Source organism: Lathamus discolor, chromosome 5 (assembly GCF_037157495.1).
Source record: "Lathamus discolor isolate bLatDis1 chromosome 5, bLatDis1.hap1, whole genome shotgun sequence".
Lineage (NCBI taxonomy): Eukaryota > Metazoa > Chordata > Aves > Psittaciformes > Psittacidae > Lathamus > Lathamus discolor.
Genome location: NC_088888.1, coordinates 41,038,277 through 41,044,276, shown reverse-complemented (window position 1 = coordinate 41,044,276; position 6,000 = coordinate 41,038,277). Strand labels below are relative to the sequence as shown.

Genomic DNA, 6,000 nt, shown 5'->3' with positions numbered 1-6,000 from the left:
CTGAACCTATGAACATAATTTCCTACTAGGGCACAGAATATTGACCACAAATTTATTAATCTGGAACAGACTGGAGCCATATTATGCCTCCACTGGGGTTCATCTTTTCATTTTTATCATATGGTGATTTCTATCTATAGAACTCAAAAGGTTTCCCCTACTTGTTAACTAATCAATTAACAGAGTGAGTGGCTTTCTACCTCATTTGCTGAGACTCAGAGATGCTCAGTTAGCACTTCTTTATAATGTACAATCATTGTAGTACAGGGAATATAGTCCATCTGCCCACAGTTTGATTCTTTTGCTTATAAATTCATTCACATTTCCCACCACCAGAACCAATCTGGAGATAAATGCAATTTTGATTTTTTTTAGAAAACTTCTGCTTGCCTTTGCAAATAAAATATAAGTGAAAAGGACTCCAAAACATCACATCAACTAACATACAGTTTTATCTTGTCTGTTGTCCCTCAAAACAAAAATCTCTTTGTAAAGTAGATGTCACCTGCTTTTGTTTGCTTACTCTTTCTGGGATTTAAAAGTTGCTACTGAGAGCAAAGGGCAAATTTTATCCATAGCCAAGGGAGGCATTCTTAAGCATAGTCAAAAAAACCAATCTCATTTTATGTCATATTCTCTTCTCTTTATATTGTTCCTTTCCAATTCATTAAATTAAATGGAAATTATCTTCTTTCATATATCCAAGTTCTTTAGAAAATGAGAAAAATTACTAAGTACTAATCACTAGGATCCTTAGTCATTAGCTGCTGAATAGAAATGGGCATTTTTTCACCTGCTCTCAACCCTTATTTCAAAATACAGCTTGTTTATCCTGAGAACTAAGGAAGATATTTCCTATAGAATGGGCATAAGAGAAAAAGACAGGCTCAGACAGAACTCATTATGCAGAACAGTCACCCTCTTGATGCCATTGTATTTTCCCCTCTTCTGAAAGTAGAAAGGTTCCTTTCTTTCTTACTAAGTTTTATGATATCCAAATGAGAAAATAGAGGTCACTTTCACACACACTTTACATTAAAAATCTTTAAAAATCACCACCACTATCAAAGAAAGCACAAATCCCAACCCTGGAGAGGAAATCATTAAATAGAAAACATGTACAATACAGAAATACAAAAGTTAACTAAAAGACAATAACTTTTTAAGAGATTCACAGCCCTGTGAATAGCCTGTGCACAGAGCTCACTGAAGCATGGATTGTTGACTGCTATTTCTATATGGATTCTTGAAGTCTATGCTGTTGGAGCGGTTTCTAATAATGGTGATTTGACTACCATCTGTCACATATTTTTCTTTCATTCTTTTCCTGCAGGAGAATATGCGACGAAATGTCTTGGTTCAGTCACTTTTGTCTGTTCTTTTTTGTGCTGCACTGTATTGGTACTGGAGAAGACTGAGTCAAAAAAATGCTCGTTGGGCTTTTAGGGGGAAAGGGGAAATGCCTTGATGGTCACCAGTTCCTGGGGAAGCTAGCGTAAGGGCTAGATAAGATGGTTACTGTCAGAACATTACTTCTGTAATGTGTTTTTCAGTTTGAAAGAGATTGGGAAAATTTCTCTGGATGATTCGTCAGCTACTGGAAGCAGAGTGGATGGAGCCTGTGCTAAAAGTTTGGTGCTCCTTCAGAAATTCAGAATATTCGCTCTCACAATGACCCCTTGTGGGGGGGTCACAATTCTGCACTGAAAAACTCTAAGTTGATGTCAGGGTAGACGCACCACATTTAAGCAGGATTTACAGATTTATAATGAAGTAGGACAGTACAATGTTTCTTGCTAGCTTTATTGCTGTTTGTAGATCCCAGGACATTAATAAAGCTGTTCCCTACTACTAATCTTAGGATTAGATTGACAACAATTATGGATCCTTATTGGAAGGCTTTTAGGCTACACTTGCGTAGCTTCTATCAGGTACACCAATGGATATCGGCCAGTTCCTGTGCAAGTGGCACAGCTTATATTGTATTCAAGGCCTTTTGGAAGGAGCTGTGCCCCATCTGTGTTTAAGCAGGACTGACTTTCCACATTACAAGAATCCGGAAGCCTTTTGCGTTTCTCTCTCAGTCATGTCTGCGATGACTCCTCCATATCCTTTATAGAGGTACAGGCCTGATCTAACTCTTGAGTCTCCTGCTGCAATAATCAGACAGGCATCCAACTCACTACCACTGGTGCTAGCATTCTTGGGAAAGCCTAACAACAGAGGTCTGTCTCGACAGCCATTCAAACCTCCCCCAAAAAGCCAAGCAATCCACAGTGGACCAGGTGAAATTAGAATCATAGAATGATTTGGGTTGGAAGAGACCTTAAAGATCATCTAGTTCCAACCCCCTGCCATGAGTAGGGACGCCTTCCACTAGACCAGGATGCACAAAACCCTATCCAGCCTGGCCCTGAACATTTCCAGGGATAGAGCAGCCACAACTTCTCTGGGCAACCTGTGCCAGTGCCTCACCACCTCCACAGGGAAGAATTTTTTCCTAATATCTAATCTAAATTTACCCTCAAGTAAGGTCCAGATCATGGAACCCAGTGGTGCCTTTGCATGGGTGTTGCAGACTCACAGGTGCTGCACCCTTGGTTAGAGACTGCAGGCAAGGGAGTTGTTTCATCTGTCAGACTTCCCTTTTCTTTCTTATTTCACTGCTGATAAAGTACAGACTTCAAGTGGAGGAGGATGAGCAGCAGTCAGTAGTGGGATTTTCTCACAGCACCAGGTTGTCGACAGCAGGTGAAGGACACTTGAATGAGAGGTCCCACATTTTAGGTCCTACGTGAGGGGAATCCACGTAGGATCCACACATACCATTTTTATGATCCGCTCACCATGATGGAAGTTGTCCTCTGGCTGCCCTGACTACCGTCATCAAAAGAGAAAGTTCAGGATGAGAAAATTTGATGTTCATATATTGCAACGTGAACCTGGATGTCACCTCTTTAAAAGGAGTTGCCTACCCAGGCATATGGCTGCATGCCAGGAGGTGGGAGTGAAAAATGGTAGCTTCACAAATTCCTAGACAAGCACATCAGCTGCTCACTATGTTACTCACTGAGTCAACAGCTAAATCCCAAAAGGCACATCCAGAAATAAAATGACTCCATTAAAAAAATAAAAAGGAAGATGATCTTTTAACAAGACCCTCTCATCAGAAGGAAGACAAAAAGCCTCCCAGGGCAACTCTGTCGGCAACACAGGCTGTATCATGCAGACCCAGCATGCCAAGACACAGCAACAACCAGAGGCATGGATTACTTGGGGTGGGATCATAACACGGGGACATGCGGTGAGCTACCCCAAGGTGATCCAGGTGTGACCTTAAGCTTTTTGAACTCACAGGACCTTCTTCCTACTTTGAGTAAAACTAGCTCTTTTGCTACTTCTCCACCAGTTTCTTCATAAAGCTGCCAGAAAACTTGCTTGCAGTAAAGCTGTGCTTGCAGCACCAGCAAACATTCACCAGCATCAGCATCCTTGGGGCACCACCAGCTCTCGCTGTCCCTGACTGGCGCTTTGGGACTCCCATGGACCCCATATCAGACCCTGGGGCCATCAACCCTTGCCCCAGCGACGCTGCAGCAGGGCCAGTCTCGTTCCCCACAGCCGTGACCAGTGGCTCACTCTTCAACCCCTCTGTTGCTATTATTCCAGTTACCAACCTACACTAGACTGTCTTCCTTTGAAGAATGTCTCTGCTGCGCTGTAATCTACTAGTGTAATGCAGGACTAAGCAATGATTTTAAGTGAATTTCCATATAGGAATGTCAAATGCTCACGTAGCACATGGAACATCGTAAATTAAAACAGCCAAACCACCATGGCATATGGGCCAACACTCTGATGGCTCCTTTTGCCACTGCACACCATGGTTTTGAACAGGTACTTTTCCCTTCCAAAAGGGTTGAAATTAGTGGAAAAATCAGACACAGACAAAGAGTGAATTCATTTGTAGAGACTAATAGTAACAACTGGTTGAAAGGATTGCTGTAAGGAAAAAAACCAACACCTTCTTACTGTAAATGTCTTCCCCACTTGTGTATTTACAACTGTTTCAAGTTTCCAAGTGTGGATTTGTGTATTACACAAGAAGATAAATGCTTGCACAGTTTTTACTGATCTGTTTTTAAAAAATCATTAAACTGATTTTGCCTTCTTTGTAGTGCTAACTGCCCAGAAATCTGCTCTTCAAATCACTCTTGGGACATGACTTAACAGACCTCTGCGTGCCTCAAGTTTCACCTCCTGGATTGCAGCAAGGTTTCCACCATCACCGCTACTTTGAGAAATCATTTGTCACCTCTGCCTGCGTGCTACTGATACAAGATGGTATCTCCTCTGCTCCACCAGAGTTTCTAAACCCAACAGACTTTTTAAGGTAATAATGCAAGCAGTGCTGGTGAGTGTACTTGTGCTTGGCATCACTGCGCCAAAACGTTTTCATCTCCTTCTCCCCAAGAGGACTTTCTTCCATCACTCCTTATACCAATCCCCACTGCAGAGCCCCGAAACACCTCACAGACACAATGTGGGGCTTTAACCTGCCTAATACCCTCCCGCCTCGTTCCTCACGAGCCTAACCTTGATCGTTTCCGCCTCGTCTGCCTCACTGTGCCAGGAGGCTCTGCCTAGGGCAGGCGGACACACGGACCGCACGCAGCCACCCCGATCCCCTCAGCCGCGTGCCCCGCGGCCTGCGCACGCGCACACCACCGCTACCGCCCGGCTGCCAGCCCTGCGGGCCGAGCACCGCTTTCCCCGCCCCTCGCAGAAACCTCCGTCCTGCGCCTGCGCCGCCGGGCGCGCTCCCGTGGCTTCCTGCGCCGCGCGGGGGGCGGGGAGCGCGGTCACCTTCCTGCGGTCGCATTGGCCGAGGGCTGGGCCGGGGTGGGTGCGCGCGCACCCCGGCTCCCGCTCCCCCGCCCCGGAGCTCAGCCCGGCTTCAGCGGCGGAGGGGTGGCGGGCGCTGTGTTCTCCGGTTCCCTCCCACCGCAGCTGTCAGCCCGCTGGGCGGGAGCTGTCCCCGCGGCCGCTCGGGCAGCCGCAGCAGCGTTACCATTTCGGTACGTTGGTGGCGGTCGGCTCGGCTCGGCTCCCCTCGCTGGTGCGGCGCCAGGGGCCGCGGCGGGGACCACCCTAGGCTCGGAATGGGGGAGGCCGGCCGGCCCAGCTGCTGGCTCGCCCTACGCAGCTAGTGGCCTGCTGGTGGCAGCGCGGCCGGCGGCGGGGTGGCGGTACGGCCGCGGCGGGGCCGTGCGACCCGGGCCTGTGCGAGCGCCCCTGGGTACCGCGGCCCAGCCGCTCGCTTCTCGCCTGGCCTCACGGGCCGGGGGTGCACGGCGCGGACGGGCTAGCGGTAGCCGCCGTGACTCCTCCGGTGGCGGTGTCGCGGGAGGCGAAACCTTCCCGGGCGTCTCCTCCCCGAGTTCTGAGTAACTTTACTCGTTAGGGGAGACCTGACCACCTCCCGACGATGGAGCGGGGCGAGTGGTGAACGGCGGCACCGGAAGTGTCACCACGGCCGGGGCCCCTTGTCTCGGCGGTCCCGCAGGCACCTGGCAGCGCTGGCTTCGGTGCTGCGTTACCTCCGGGCCGCCACTGGTGACTTCAAGTGCTCCTGCTTGCAGGTTTGTGCCTTCGCGTTGTAGATATGGCTGTTTCCTGGCCCTAAGAGTTTAAAACCGATCTACCCAAACAGAGCAGCAGTTCTCTCGAGTTTACACCCCACCGCCCGGTGCTGAAGTTGGTGTGCACATGCAGGCCTGGTGATGCAGGAATCATCCTGTCTTTGGTTTGAGGGCTATGCTGTAACATGCGTGCTCACTGTTGGGGTTTGGTTCGTTTACTATAAGCACTGTTCTGCGTGGATGAATAGAATTTTGAAAACCTCAGATGTTTCCTTTCCTTAATTTTGTTGTGTTTGAAATCAAACACAGCAAGATTTGTATATCCCGAGTATTTATTTTGACTTTCACAAATTATAAA

General features: G+C 48.0%; 1 protein-coding gene across 1 annotated transcript in view; it reads left to right on the top strand.

Annotated features, from left to right (window-relative positions):
* Positions 1 to 4,937: 4,937 nt before the first annotated feature.
* The window catches only part of SHPRH (SNF2 histone linker PHD RING helicase), a 50,682-nt gene continuing 49,619 nt past the window's right edge, over positions 4,938 to 6,000 (top strand). The window contains exons 1-2 of the mRNA XM_065680505.1: positions 4,938 to 5,078; positions 5,465 to 5,642. The gene's annotated coding sequence lies outside the window, so the exon portion shown is untranslated. The remainder of the gene's footprint in view (positions 5,079 to 5,464; positions 5,643 to 6,000) is intronic.